Below are 13,493 nucleotides of genomic sequence, written 5' to 3' on the forward strand. Positions count from 1 at the left end.
TTCTATACTTCGTATAAGGTCCCCAAATTATGAGCTTCCAAAATGGCTTGCTTGGTTACTCATAAAATCTTGAGTCTAGTCCCTAGAATAAGTTGGTCCTCTGACCCACAGGTAAGCCACCCACCAGTTACCCCACTCCACTACCTACCTATTAGCACATCTTTTTCTCTCCCAAGCTTCACTGCTAATTCTTATAAAATGCTCTATGCGTGTAATACTCTATGCAAGACATTGTATTAGTTCCCTCTACCTCCCACCGACTCAGGGAGAGGGGGAAAAAATCAAAGGCCACCTAAGTAAAATAAATCTTGATAGAGTCTTCCTTTACAACAGAGAAGGATAAAGATAAATTCTACTCAGGAAATATAAGAATGACAAGAGTACATGTGGCGAGTTAATGAAGAACAACAATAGTTGGGGAAACAGTGACCGGAGAAGGGGTTATCGATACAAGAAAAGGACTTGGAAGGTCAAAGGTGTGAAAAGGGGAGACCGTGAGAAAAATGACACCGAGGAAGCACAGTAAAGATACACAGATAAACAAATACGGGTATACAAAGATGACAGGGATAAAAAGTTTTTCAGAACGAGTATGACGACGTTTTGTAAATCTGCACAAATCCATGTTGCATTTTCACAACTGCAGGAACAGAGCCGTACAGGTAGATCGAAGCAGAATTTTTAACCTTTATACATCATACAAGTGTTGAGCTATGGCTAATTTCCAACTTCCAGAGGCCAATTTCCAGTTTATGACAATTTTCCCTTTGATTCAGAAGCAAAGACAGCGAAAAATGCTTGGGCAGAGAACAGCCTGGGATTGTCTCCAACTGAAGGACACAGCCTGGGATTGCCAGGCCAGCAGTCCCACCCCCACCCGCCCCAGTGTAACAAAAGAGAAGGAAAACCAACCTACTGAGCCAACCTTAGCTCCCCTTCTCCACTTCCCTCTCCCATGTTCACCGACTCCTACACAGCACTAGTCTCTGGAAGCTAAATGCAGCCTGGTTTTCCCACACCCCTTTCCTATGCACACACAGTCGCTGGTGTAGAAACATCCACCCTACTAGACCCTGGTCAAAGGTCACCCTTACGTTTGGCCTTCTTCCAGTGACTACCCCTCACCCACGCCCCGGCCCCTCCCACTCACCTCCACCGTAGCCCTGTGAGCGGTATGGGGCCACCAATAACCCCCAAAGAGATCTTGGTATGCTCATCTTTGAGCACAGTTCCCAACACAGTACTGGCCAGGGAGTGGCCTCTCGGAAAGTGTGTGCTGAAAAAAAATCATTTAATGGAAGCATTGGTCTCTTCTGTAAATGAATTGAGCCTAGACTGAAAGCATCCCTCTTATGCTGTAAAAAAAAAAAAAAGAAAAAGAAAGAAAGAAAGAAAAGAAAAAAGAAAGTAACAGTGTTTTCTTAAAAGTTTCTTTTCCTAAATTCTGCATTCAGGTTATGACCTAAAAAAGAAAGAAAAAAAGGAAGAAGTGACTTTAATTTTTCTGTTGGGGAAATTTTCATTGTTAATAATCCAGATTATAGCTTTTTGTTTTCAATTGTAATAAATGGGGGGGGGAGGGGAGAAAGATTGGTTAATTACAGATGAAAATACCAGCAAACTCTAGCTAAGGCAAACCTGGCCCACCATAATCTCCATTCTGACCCTCTCTTCACCATTTGCGGCAATACTGAACAAATCTATTCCCTCCTCCTATGTGGAGCTGTGTTCTCCTCACCAAGCTAAGCGTTTTGACGATATGACTCTTCCTCACTCAAGGTTTCCAGAGCCTTCATTTCCTGACCGCCCTTCTCTAGAGACCTATTTCACTAAACGGGACAATTGGAATTGATGTGGTCTAGCAATGACCACGGTGGGGTGACCACTCACCAAAGCCAGGATGTAATACCTCTATTAAGTCGGCTTTTGGAGGCCTGCAACAATGTGGGCTCAGGCTGAGTTTCTGAGGAACTGAAAGCCTAGAACTTTTTTTGCACAGCATAGATCCTCTCTTGCCACCCCCTCCCCCACTTGTCTCCCTCCCATATTCCCCCTGGAACAATCAACATGAAAATCTACAACAAGTTCCCATCAAAATTTTACTATGAAAAATCCAGGGAGAAGGTTGGGAAATGCTGAGAATTCTGAGCATCCGGTCCTTTCATAATGGGACGAGGGAAGGATATGAATGACAGCCCCTACCACAGGCTTCTAAGGTTTGGGACATTGTCACCCTGCTTGACTTCCTTCCACCCATGAGGATATCTAGCTTGTATAAGGGAGAATCTGCAAAGCACAGATGAGTTTTTGCTACAATCCCACAATCAGAGCTGTCCAACGACAGAATGACCAGAATGGACCTGAAAAAAATTAATGTGCCCCCGATGATCACAGTATTTAAATTTTTTTTTAATGTTTGTTTATTTTTGAGACAGAGAGAGACAGAGCACGAATGGGGGAGGGGCAGAGAGAGAGGGAGACACAGAATCCGAAGCAGGTTCCAGGCTCTGAACTGACAGCACAGAGCCCGACGCGGGGCTCGAACTCACAAACCGTGAGATCATGACCTGAGCCGAAGTCGGACGCTCAACCGACTGAGCCACCCAGGAGCCCCTGATGATCACAATATTTAAGCACAGCAGTGGCCTATTTGTCAGGATTCTTACAGAAGAAATCTTGTATGGGGTTGCTGGACAAGTCTGAGCGCTCTCGTGACCATTCCAGTACTTAAAATTTGATAATTACACAGCCTCTTCAAGATCCCTGTGCAAACTAACCTCATTTCCAACACTCTGGTGCCCTGGAGTGAGTGCAGGACTCAAACATCCACTCAACAATCAACCAACCACCCAAACCACATTTACGGAGTATCTCCCAGATGCCTGTTATTTCTTATACAGGTGAAAATAAATCCCGTCACTACCCCTATCCAACTGCATCCTTTCTTACCCTGCTTGTACCTTATTAGTTTACCACTGAGCAACTTTAGGATGCTGATGATAACATTAAACCATTATTTATGATCTGCCATTCCTACCTATCATTTATTAATTATGGTACTCAAGAATTTACCGATTTCCAAACCTCTGTAACACCAATGACTACAAATACATTCATTTTTCTCACTAAGGTGAACCCTACATACTGAAATAAAAAAATGGTGCTCCCGTGATAGAAAAGAATGGCCTATTCTCCCCAAAGAAAATTATATTCAAAATAGACAAAACACACTGGGGAGAGCAAAAGCCAAAACATTCAAAAAAGAAAGAGCTTAGAAGCAGATACAGTAATCTATTTGCAACTGCTGTCTGCCCTCGTTCACGAAAACTAAAAATAAAGTTGGCCTGTGGTTTACTAAATTTGGTTGCAAGTGCTTTTCCCACCAAACCACTCTGCAATCACATCAATCACTAATAAAAATGACTGGGAGGGGGACGGGAGAGAGGCTATAGTAAAAATATACTGTGTATTTTCTGGAATGGATGATGAAACAGAATCACTTCTTGTCTCAACTATTTTAGCACCTTCTCATTTTACTCAATTTCAGACCCATTAAAGGGACCCCGCAGTTGGGCAGCACACCAGGAGAACTCATTTTGAGAGAAGATTAAACCCCGCCCCAGTAATGAACTGTCTTCGGTTACTGTACACATCAGTCAAACCAAGTAATTCATTCTGGGTTTAACTCATCTCGTAGGGCTCTGGAATAATGCATCGCTTTTCGGAGAGAGGTGCAAGTCCATTAATTACCAAAATAAGCTGCCACAGTCTTCGTGCTTCCCCTATAAAGTGTCTTTTAGTTTTGAGGCAAGAGGAGAAACTCAGATGGGAAATGAGCAATTTGGGAACCTCTTACAGCCCTCTGGCCCGCAGTAAGTAACCCTTTCTTCCTCTTTCAGAGTCAATCAGCAAAAGTTCTGAACACAGAAAGCAGGGCCTGGCCACTCGTGGCCATGCGGCAAACAGAAGCCCCACCCAAATTCTGAATTATCGCACGAAGCAATGACCCGGGCAAAGGAGACCAAGAGAAACAACCACGCCCAAGGTGTGACAGTCTAGGATGCGGGTTGTGTGCCCGTGTGCCCGTGTGTGGAACCACAGAAGTACAAACACACGCACCACTTTTAGAGACTGTGCTACGTGGCAGTGAAGAATAGGGTCCCCGGAACCCAGCTAGCTGGATTCAAATTCTCACCCTGCCACCTCCTGGGTTGAAGACTTGGTCCAAGGTAACTTCACAATGCCTCCGCTTTTGGCCCTGCAAAGTGACCATACGGGTACCTAACTCCTAAGGTGGCTGGGAGGTTACACAGGCTGATACAGGTAATGTCCCAAGTATAGTACCCAGCACGTACAGATAGACCTTGGCCAGACACAGCGTTGATTCAACCCAAACGGTCAATCACGCTAGCACACTGGCACTTTGTGGCCGCCAAGGGCTGGGCCGCCGCGTGCTTGAATGCCAAATCACCTAGATTGTTCAGCCGCAGCCATCACTCCTTAACCGAGTCTTGTCGTGAAAGGTTCTCTTGGCCTTGTTTCCTCTCCCAGGCATCAAGTGTCTGTTTTCCTCAGAAACTGAAAGTCACTGGGTCAAGGCCATCAAGGCCTCTTTTCACACAGGGCAATCACAGACTGAGAACACTCTGTGCGGCGGCGGTACGGTGGTCGCCCGGCCAATTTCACGGGGAGTCACTTCGTGGCTTTGGCAGAGTCTGCCACTGTCTGCTGCAATAAATCTGGAGCCAAAATATGATTTGTCTATTTGGACTTGTGTACAGTTTCTGAGTACAAGAGACTATTGATAAGGAATCTAAGAAAGAGGAAAAACTGCTTGCTGATTCCCCTGAAAGCACAAAATGCTCATTCACGGAAGGGAGGTAGGCAGTTCGCTCACTATAATTCGGGATTAAGGCCGTATCTTTAGTTTCCAGGTGCTAAAACGCCAATTTCTGGGCCCTGCCCCCCGTAGTTTCTACGTTAGGAGGTCTGGGGCAAGAGGGCAGACACAGTGTGGAGAATCTGCATTTCTAATACAGTCCCAGTAGATACCGATGCTGCTGCTGTGGGGACCACACTTTGAGAACCGCTGCATCGTCGGTAGGAATAGCTCCCCAGGCGCACGGAAGTTAAGTTCAGATCCTAGGACAGAGCACACTACCAAGCAAAGAAGGAGTTATTCTCGTCAGGTAACTGTTGAGTGAACGTATGAGTGAAACAGGTCCATGAGTAAGTCCTCTTCCGTCAACACGTTCCCCACAGTTTGTTCATATCAATGCTACTCAACACTGTATATAAATCAAGATGGCCGTCAGTATCTTTCAAGCAACCACAGTGGATTTTAAAAACAGAAAACAGATGGGGCGCCTGGGTGGCTCAGTCGGTTGAGCCTCCGACTTCGGCTCAGGTCATGATCTCACAGTTCGTGGGTTCGAGCCCCGCCGTCAGGCTCCGTGCTGACCGACTGCTCAGAGCCTGGAGCCTGCTTCGGACTCTGTGTCTCCTTCTCTCTCTGCCCCTCCCCTGCTCATGCTTTGTCTCACTCTGTTTCTCAAAAATAAATAAATGTAAAAACAGAAAAAGACTGTAGTGTGCGCGCGCGCGCACACACATACACACACACACACACACACACACACACTGTGATGATTTGCTACATGTACCCCAACATCTATACCCTCCTCCTTCCTTTTAACGAGAGAAGCCCCAGAGGTTTCACTGGGCAAATGGTTGCCTGTTTGCAAACTATATTTCTCTACCTCCCTGAAGCCATATGTGCCCAATGATGACAAGTCCCTCTTCCCCTAGGCTGAAGAGTAGGCAAGGCGAGAGGAAGCCAGCTTCAACTTTAGAGTCTAGGACAACACTCTGAAGCAGAGGTTGGCAAACTTCTGTAAAGGGCCAGACGCCACATTTTTTGGCTCTGTGGGCCATCTGGTCTCTGTCGCAACCATTCAACCCTGCCATTGTAGCACAAAAGCAACCACCACAAACAAGATGAAAATAAATGGGTATGGCTGTGTTCCAATAAAGCTTTATTTATGGACATAAAATTTGAGTTGCATGTAATTTTCACATGTTAAAAAACTTTTTTCCAACCATTTAAAAATGTAAAAACCCTTCTTAGTATGTGAGCCACACAAAAACAGAGTACAGGCCAAATTTGGCCCATGGGCCATAATTTGCCAGCCATGCCCCAGAGGATGATGGAGGAACAGTAGAGAAAGAAGTTGTCCTTAAAGGGCCTCATGGGACAGAGGTACTGCCCACCCAAACCACTATCTACTTCTGTTAACAACACAGAAGGAAGCTTCTGTCTTCTTTGAGCAATTGCGTTTCAGGGTGCCCGCTAAGAAAGCTTAGCGTGTAACTACAGACCAGGCAGCTACATATATAAAATCACATTTTTGTGGGAGATAAGTCTGAGATATTAGGACCGTTCAAGATGAACAAAAAGTTAAAGAAATGGAAGAAGAGTCCTTTTCTTAAAATCCCTGATGTAAGCTTCAACTCCATGTTTCTTGATAACCTTCTAAGACAGCAGAACTGACAGGAATAAATATCTATCTTGGTTATTGCAGCAGAGATCGCCTGATGCCTACTCTCTCCTTATTACTTCTGAACAGAACCCTGGACAATGTATCCGGCAGAAGAATTACACTTCTCAGCCTCCCCAAGCTTAGTTGGGAGTGGGGACCCTGGACCTAAGAGAAAGAAGGCCACACTGAACATATGAGTGCATGTACACACACACACACACACTTCCTAACACTGTCCAGGCCCCTCCCCAAAACCATAGCTCATGAAGGACCAAGAGGAGGTAAACAGGCCTCTCCCTTCCCATTCAGGTCAATAGGCTACCTCCCATTGTTGGCCAATGTACTGGAAGCAAAGCTGGTGCCTGGGGCTTCCCAGAAAGCCCTGTTGTCCTTCGTCTAAGCCTGGAAATCAGGAGCCTTAACTAAGAGCTCTGGAACCATGACGTAAGGAGGAAGAGAAGGGTAGGGATCTCGGCTGGCATGAACATCCTTGGGTCAGTGACGAAGAGCAACAAGCTAAATCCAGAATTCTTTTGCCTGAGCTTTTACCTGAGCTACTTTGGGTCAGGTGGTCCCAAACTGGATCCCATTTGCACAACTAAATAAAGATAATACCTGCATCAGTACAGTGCACAACTGAGAGAGAAGATTCTCAGCTTAAGGAAGCATCAGTCACGGGATCGAGATGATGTCTTGCAAGGGGAGTCTGGGGAAGCCAGTTTTGCATGAGGGCGCAGTCACCCCTGGTTTACCCTGACCCTATTTATACTTCCGGCTGGTGCTCTGTGGAGGCAGCCCTGTCACTGACCGCAGCTGAGCATTCATAGGACGTGGCCTCGGACTGGGCCTAGTGACCTCGCGCATTCAAAGAGGCGTCAAGGAGGGCGGACTGCTCAGTTGGCTGAGGCGGAGAGGAAGCCTCTGAGCAGATGCTACCTGAATGGTAAGGAGCAAGGCAAGGGTGGTGGGCAGGGGTGGGGGTGGTGAGCCTTGTGCGCCACCGCGAGGTGTTTGGATTTTTCTCTTGCTGGAATGGGGAGGCTGGTGAACAAAAAAAGGACGTGACCTGGAAGCAGGGAGACCAGTGAGGAGGCTGCGGCACTCGCTGCAGGAGGGTCTCGGTCATCGGGCTCCTCGTCAACCCCAAGGACCAGTTCCGCTCACCGCATGGCACCCTTCCTGGCGTGTATACAGCCTGTTACCCTGGATATTGCATGCAGACCGGGGTCACTCCTAACGTCACTCCTAACGCCTAGGCAATTAAAAAAATTTTTTACCCAATTTTTAGCCCTGCTATTCCGCAGTCATAAAAACATAATAAATTAGGGATTTAGAAGTTCTTTTAGGGCAACCGGGTGGCTCGGTCGGTCAAGTGTCCAACTTCAGCTCAGGTCATGATCCCTCGGTCCGTGAGTTCAAGCCCCACGTCAGGCTCTGTGCTGACAGCTTAGAGCCTGGAACCTGCCTTGGAGTCTGTGTCTGTCTGTCTGTCTCTCTCTCTGCCCCTCCCCTGCTCATGCTCTGTCTCTGTCTCTCTCTCTCTCTCAAAAATAAATAAATATTTTAAAATTTTAAAGTTTTTTAAGCTTAGACTGTGATCTTTTAAAAGCAGCTACTTCAAGGGGCACCTGGGTGGCTTGGTCGGTTAAGCGTCCGACTTCGGCTCAGGTCGTGATCTCACAGCTTGTGGGTTCGAGCCCCGCGTCAGGCTCTGTGCTGACAGCCCAGAGCCTGGAGCCTGCTTTGGATTCTGTGTCTCTGTCTCCCTCTCAGCCCCTCTCCCATTCATGCTCTGGTTCATTCTCTCTCCCTCTCTCTCTCTCTCTCTCTCTCTCAAAAATAAACAAACATTAAAAAAATCTTCAAAAAAGAAAAAGCAGCTACTTTAGTTTTGTATACAATAGCAAAAAGATCTTAACAGAGACGGGTTGATACTGCCCCCAAGGTGGTGAAAACTGGTTCTGGGGCGGGGTCGTGGAATCTGTCTCACTCTTTATCAGTAAAGCACAAGGATGCCTACAGTCCAAATATATATAGTACATCTGTAGTATTAAAGTTTCACAGATGGGGGGGCGGAATAGGAAACGATTCCTACGATAGTTCCTGAGGAGGGGGCTTAATGAAAAAAAGGGCTGAGAAACACTGATTTACATAAACACCTCATCTGAAACATAATAGGGATGGAATCCCCACTACCATTCTCTCTCCCCTCATCCTGCTTTACTTCTCCTTCCAGCACTTACCACTACCTAACATGACACGTTTTGTTGCTGCTGCTTATCTGGGTCCCCCGTCTAGAACGTAGGCTCCGCGAGAGAGGAAAGAGTCGAGTCTTTGTTCACCGCTGCATCCTCAGCCCTTGGAGCAGTGCAGGCACACTGGCTATGTGAAAAGTAGGCTGCTGGCTTACGTGTCCTCAAAGGCTCCTCCTGCTGTAAAGTTCTGTGATTCTAAGATGCCCTCAATAGCATTGTTAGCCACAAAGCGTCATTTCTGATCCCTCCCAGGAGGCCATTCCTTGCATACCAAAAGCATCTCATGAGAAGGTGGCCTTATTTATGATCCGCACCCCCAAGGACCAGCTGTGTTTTAGGAAGCCTTCGGTGTATTTATCAAAGCAGCTCCACCATCAGAAACTTCAGTGTAACAGAAGCTCATGCTGCATCAGGGGGTGATGAACAAGCCTACGGGATTTCTGAAACAATCAGCAAGATACAGACCTTTCTGACTCACGCCCAGCTTCTAACCGTCAAGAGGACGCGGTATGGCTGCTCGGCCTTTTGGCTAAGATCAAGTGGAGAGGGGGAGGTATTGAACTGAAGTCAGTAGGAGTCTTTCTTAGAAAAGTTCCTGGCTTGTCTGTGTACAGCAACAGGCAGGGGACCACAGCATCTTCAGACCTGAGGGAGCCCTCAGAAAGCATACATTTCTGCTGTGGAGTGCCGCTCTGGATCACCAAGTCCAAGTTTGAACTCTGGTTATTTTTAGTGACTGGCAGAAGGCAAGTTATGTACCCACTTGAAAGCTCATCTCTCTCATCTGCAAACTGGGAATAATACTAGGCACACCCTATGGGTGCATTAACTCGTGGAAAGCACTCAGAAGCATAGTAATGCCTAGTACACAGTAGGCATCCGACAAATATTAGCCAGTATCACTATAAGCAGCATTTTGGTCTTCACATTTTTTCAACTTGAAAAATCTTTTCATCTAAGAAAAGTTGACCCTGGGGGTGCCTGGCTGGCTCAGTCAGAAGAGCGTGTGATTCTGATCTTGGGGTCATGAGTTCGAGCCGCCCGTTGGGTGTAGAGATTAAATTTTAAAAATTCCTTGAAGTTTTTTTTTTTAACTTAAAAAAAGAAAAGTTGACCCTAAATCCCTGGATAGAGGGGATGCACACTACGATGCAGTTCTATGGAAATCTAGAGCCCCAAGAAGCACTCTTGGAAAACCAGCGATTAAAGCTCAATACAAGTATTTTACTCTCCAAGAAATGGAGATTCAAGGTTGACGTGACTGGTCAGAGTCCCGCTAGAACTCCAGTCTCAACCACGGACCCCTCTAGTGCCATGTTACCAAGTGCCTCCTTGTTATCAAACAGGTGCAGAATGTGTGTGCTAATGGAACTTCCCCACTGTCCGTGGAATGAGGGGTCACGAGTGATATGCAGAGACCAGAGTGCGGAAAGCAGTACAACTGACCTTCACAGACAATCATGGAAGTTCACCATGGCCCACGGTGCAAAGCAGAAAGTCCCGGACGGAATCCCTAACAGAAGGTAATGCAGCCTCTGGCTTGAATATTTCCAGAGAACCCACTGCTTTTCCCGATAGCCTTTGCTAGTGACTAGCTACAACAGCCAGAATTACAAGCAGTATGTAACTATCTTTTTCTCCTGAGGACTCCACCATTCCCAGGGCGGTATGGTGAAGGCCTTGGAGTTAAGTAGGCCTGGCTATGTAATCTTGACGGTTACTTACCCTCCTTAAGGTTCAAGGTCTCGACCTAGAGATAGATAATAATAGAACCCCTCTCTTGGCCTTCCTGAGTCAAATGAGAGAATACATTCAATTGTGTTTAATAGTCCATAGTTGGATTCAACAGTCCTACAGTTGGAGCTAAATCCTATTAATTATTATTAAGATCCTATTAATTAATAATATTTAATTATTATTAATAGGATCCTATTATTACAAATCCTATAATTATTATTAATTATAAATCCTTCAGTGTATAAATAAATCCTACAAATCCTATTAATTATTATTAAATCCTATTAATTCTTATTAATAGGATTTATAACAGCCACCCACATTTTCCCCATTCAACTACTAGAGTATATATCAGCTATTCAATAAAAACAAAACTCTCAAAGGCAAACTTACTTGTTGGTCCAGGGCGGGGGTGGGGGGGGGGGGCCTGCTAGCTATCTACCCAAACTAGGCCCTCCCATACTCCACAGTAAAAAAATTACTATTAGGCCTTCCTGGGAGCCTCTGCAGCTACAGGTGGCCACGCAATTAGGTTCTCACCAATGCCACAGGAGTGGAATGACCGGTCGCCCTTGAAAGCCTTGGCCACAACACATTGTATATGCAATCTTTCACACTCTATTCCTTCGCCCCAAGGTGAATACAAAGATTCATCCCCAGGGAAGGACCCTAGGGAACTCAGCCTTTAGGATACAGAAGCGGAGTAGACTTTGAGAGAGCAGAGAAACAACATGGAATGAACCTGAAGCCCTGAATGACTGCATGCAGCTGAGGAGCCTGCCTATCCGCCCCGGATCCTTCCGTGAAAGAGACACAAACTTCTCGGACCTTTACTCCACGTGATGTATGTTATGTTGGCCCTGTTTGTCATAATAGCGGAGTGTGTAATTCTAGTGCGACCGCTCCTTGGGAGAAATGACTTAGCTGAAAACTTGTAAGACTTTTGAACAAGCTGATGATAAAATCACAGCCACAATCTGAGAGCCAACTCAGGGGTTAGGGCAGGCTTTAGAATATTAGAACAAAATGTTCTTTACGTCTGGTAGACTCATCGTGAAGATCGGCCTGCATATTGTTTTCAACTTCTCTGATGTAACAGAGATGCTCCCGCTTTGCTGAGTGTATAGAAAGTGTCTGATTAAAGGCAAAGCGTGGAACTAACTCAAAACCTTTAAACTCCTATGGCTTCAAAAGTCTTTATTTCCAGGCAAAATGTGAAAGTGAAAAAAAAAAAAAAGAATGACTAATTCTGTTTTTAGGAACAATCTAATCTGGTCCTTGGAGCTGAAGGTTTATAGCAGAGGATAACTTGCCTGGATACAATTCGGTGGGTATCAGTTTACGTTCCTACATCGTAAACTTAGTGCTATTGCGGAATAGGGACACAGAGACGAAACACAGAGCCATGAATCATGCCTTTCGGGGGCTCACAATCTAGTGAGGAGAAACAGAAATGCTGAAATAACAATGCTGGAATGCTGTCTGTAGTACCTGTCACACCAGATAATAAGGGAGCATTACATTATCAGCCACACTTCTCATTTCGCAAATGAGAAAATTGTACTTTCAAACGTTGCCCAAAGTCACAGAGCGGCTCAACCAGAACCTGGGGGGGCGGGGTGTCTGGTACCAGGAACCACTCCCTGAGCCCCCAGGAGGTGTGATGTACAGTGGAGGGAAAGGAGGTTTCCAACTAACAGGTCAGCCGTTTTCCATCCCCTGGGACACTGGCTCAGAACTGGGGGGAAGAGAAAGGTCACACGATCCAGCCATAAGGTAGTCCCAAAGCTTCTCTGAAGCCCTCTGTGCTGGGAAAGGGCCTCATAGGTAGGGTCCCCAACCTTCCCAGCCTTGCCGCACAGCTCAGGAACTTATAAGACGGGCACATGGGGCCACCCAAATTAAAGTCTTTGGGTTCTTACGTAATCTCAGAATGGAAAAGATTCCTCCCTAACCAGAGAAGGAGATTCCTCTGTTTTTTGTGACTAAGGGGAAATCATTTAGAGTCACACGCTCTATCAACTGAGCCAGGCACCCCTATTTTTACTTTAAGACTTAATTTCCCTGTGTGCAATGTTTATCCATGCCTTCTTTTTTAAAAATGTTTATTTTTGAGAGAGAGCGCGTGCTCGCACGTGCACATGCAAGTGGAGGAGGGGCAGAGAGGGAGACAGAGGATCTGAAGTAGGCTCTGCACTGACAGCAGAGAGCCCAACGCACGGCTTGACCCCCATGGACGGTGAGATCATGACCTGGGCCAAAGTCCGATGCCTAATCGACCGAGCCACTCAGGCGCCCCAATGCTTATTCATTAGTCCCAATGTATGGCTCTCACATTCTCTGGAAGGTGTAGGGACAGCAATCTCATGTTTATATAGGATTAGAATCACTGTAGGGCGAATTTCTATCTCTGTAAATTTCAAATCCTTCTGGACTTTTTCTGTTTTTTTTATTGCATATTCTAAAATGCTTACTTATTTTGAGAGAGAGAGAGAAGGAGAGAATGTGCATGCAAATGGGGGAGGGGCAGAGCGCGAGAATCCCAAGCAGGCTCTGCACTACATGAGCGCACAGCCTGATGCAGGGCTCAACCTCAGGAACCCTGAGATCATGACCTGAGCTGAAAACAAGAGTTGGACACTTAACTGACGGAGCCACCCAGGCGCCCATGGACTTTTTCTATTTCCAATAAATGACCTCTGTGGTAATGGATTACTGTTTACTCACATCCCTACCCCTCCCTTGCTCTATCAAGTCTGTGCGTGGTCACATGACTTGATTTGGCTAAAGGAACACAATGGACGTAACATGGGAGAGGTCTTGATTTTTTTATTTTTTTCTGATGGCATAATTTTATTTTATTTTTTTAAATATAATTTATTGTCCAATTGGCTAACATACAATGTGCACACTGTGCTCTTGGATTTGGGGGTAGTTTCCTGGGGTTCATCACTTACATACA

General features: G+C 45.9%; 1 protein-coding gene across 2 annotated transcripts in view; it reads right to left on the minus strand.

Moving 5' to 3' along the window:
* The window catches only part of JAZF1 (JAZF zinc finger 1), a 348,258-nt gene that overhangs the window by 315,869 nt on the left and 18,896 nt on the right, over positions 1-13,493 (minus strand). The window lies entirely within an intron of this gene.

The sequence above is a fragment of the Lynx canadensis genome, chromosome A2 (genome assembly GCF_007474595.2).
Source record: "Lynx canadensis isolate LIC74 chromosome A2, mLynCan4.pri.v2, whole genome shotgun sequence".
NCBI lineage: Eukaryota > Metazoa > Chordata > Mammalia > Carnivora > Felidae > Lynx > Lynx canadensis.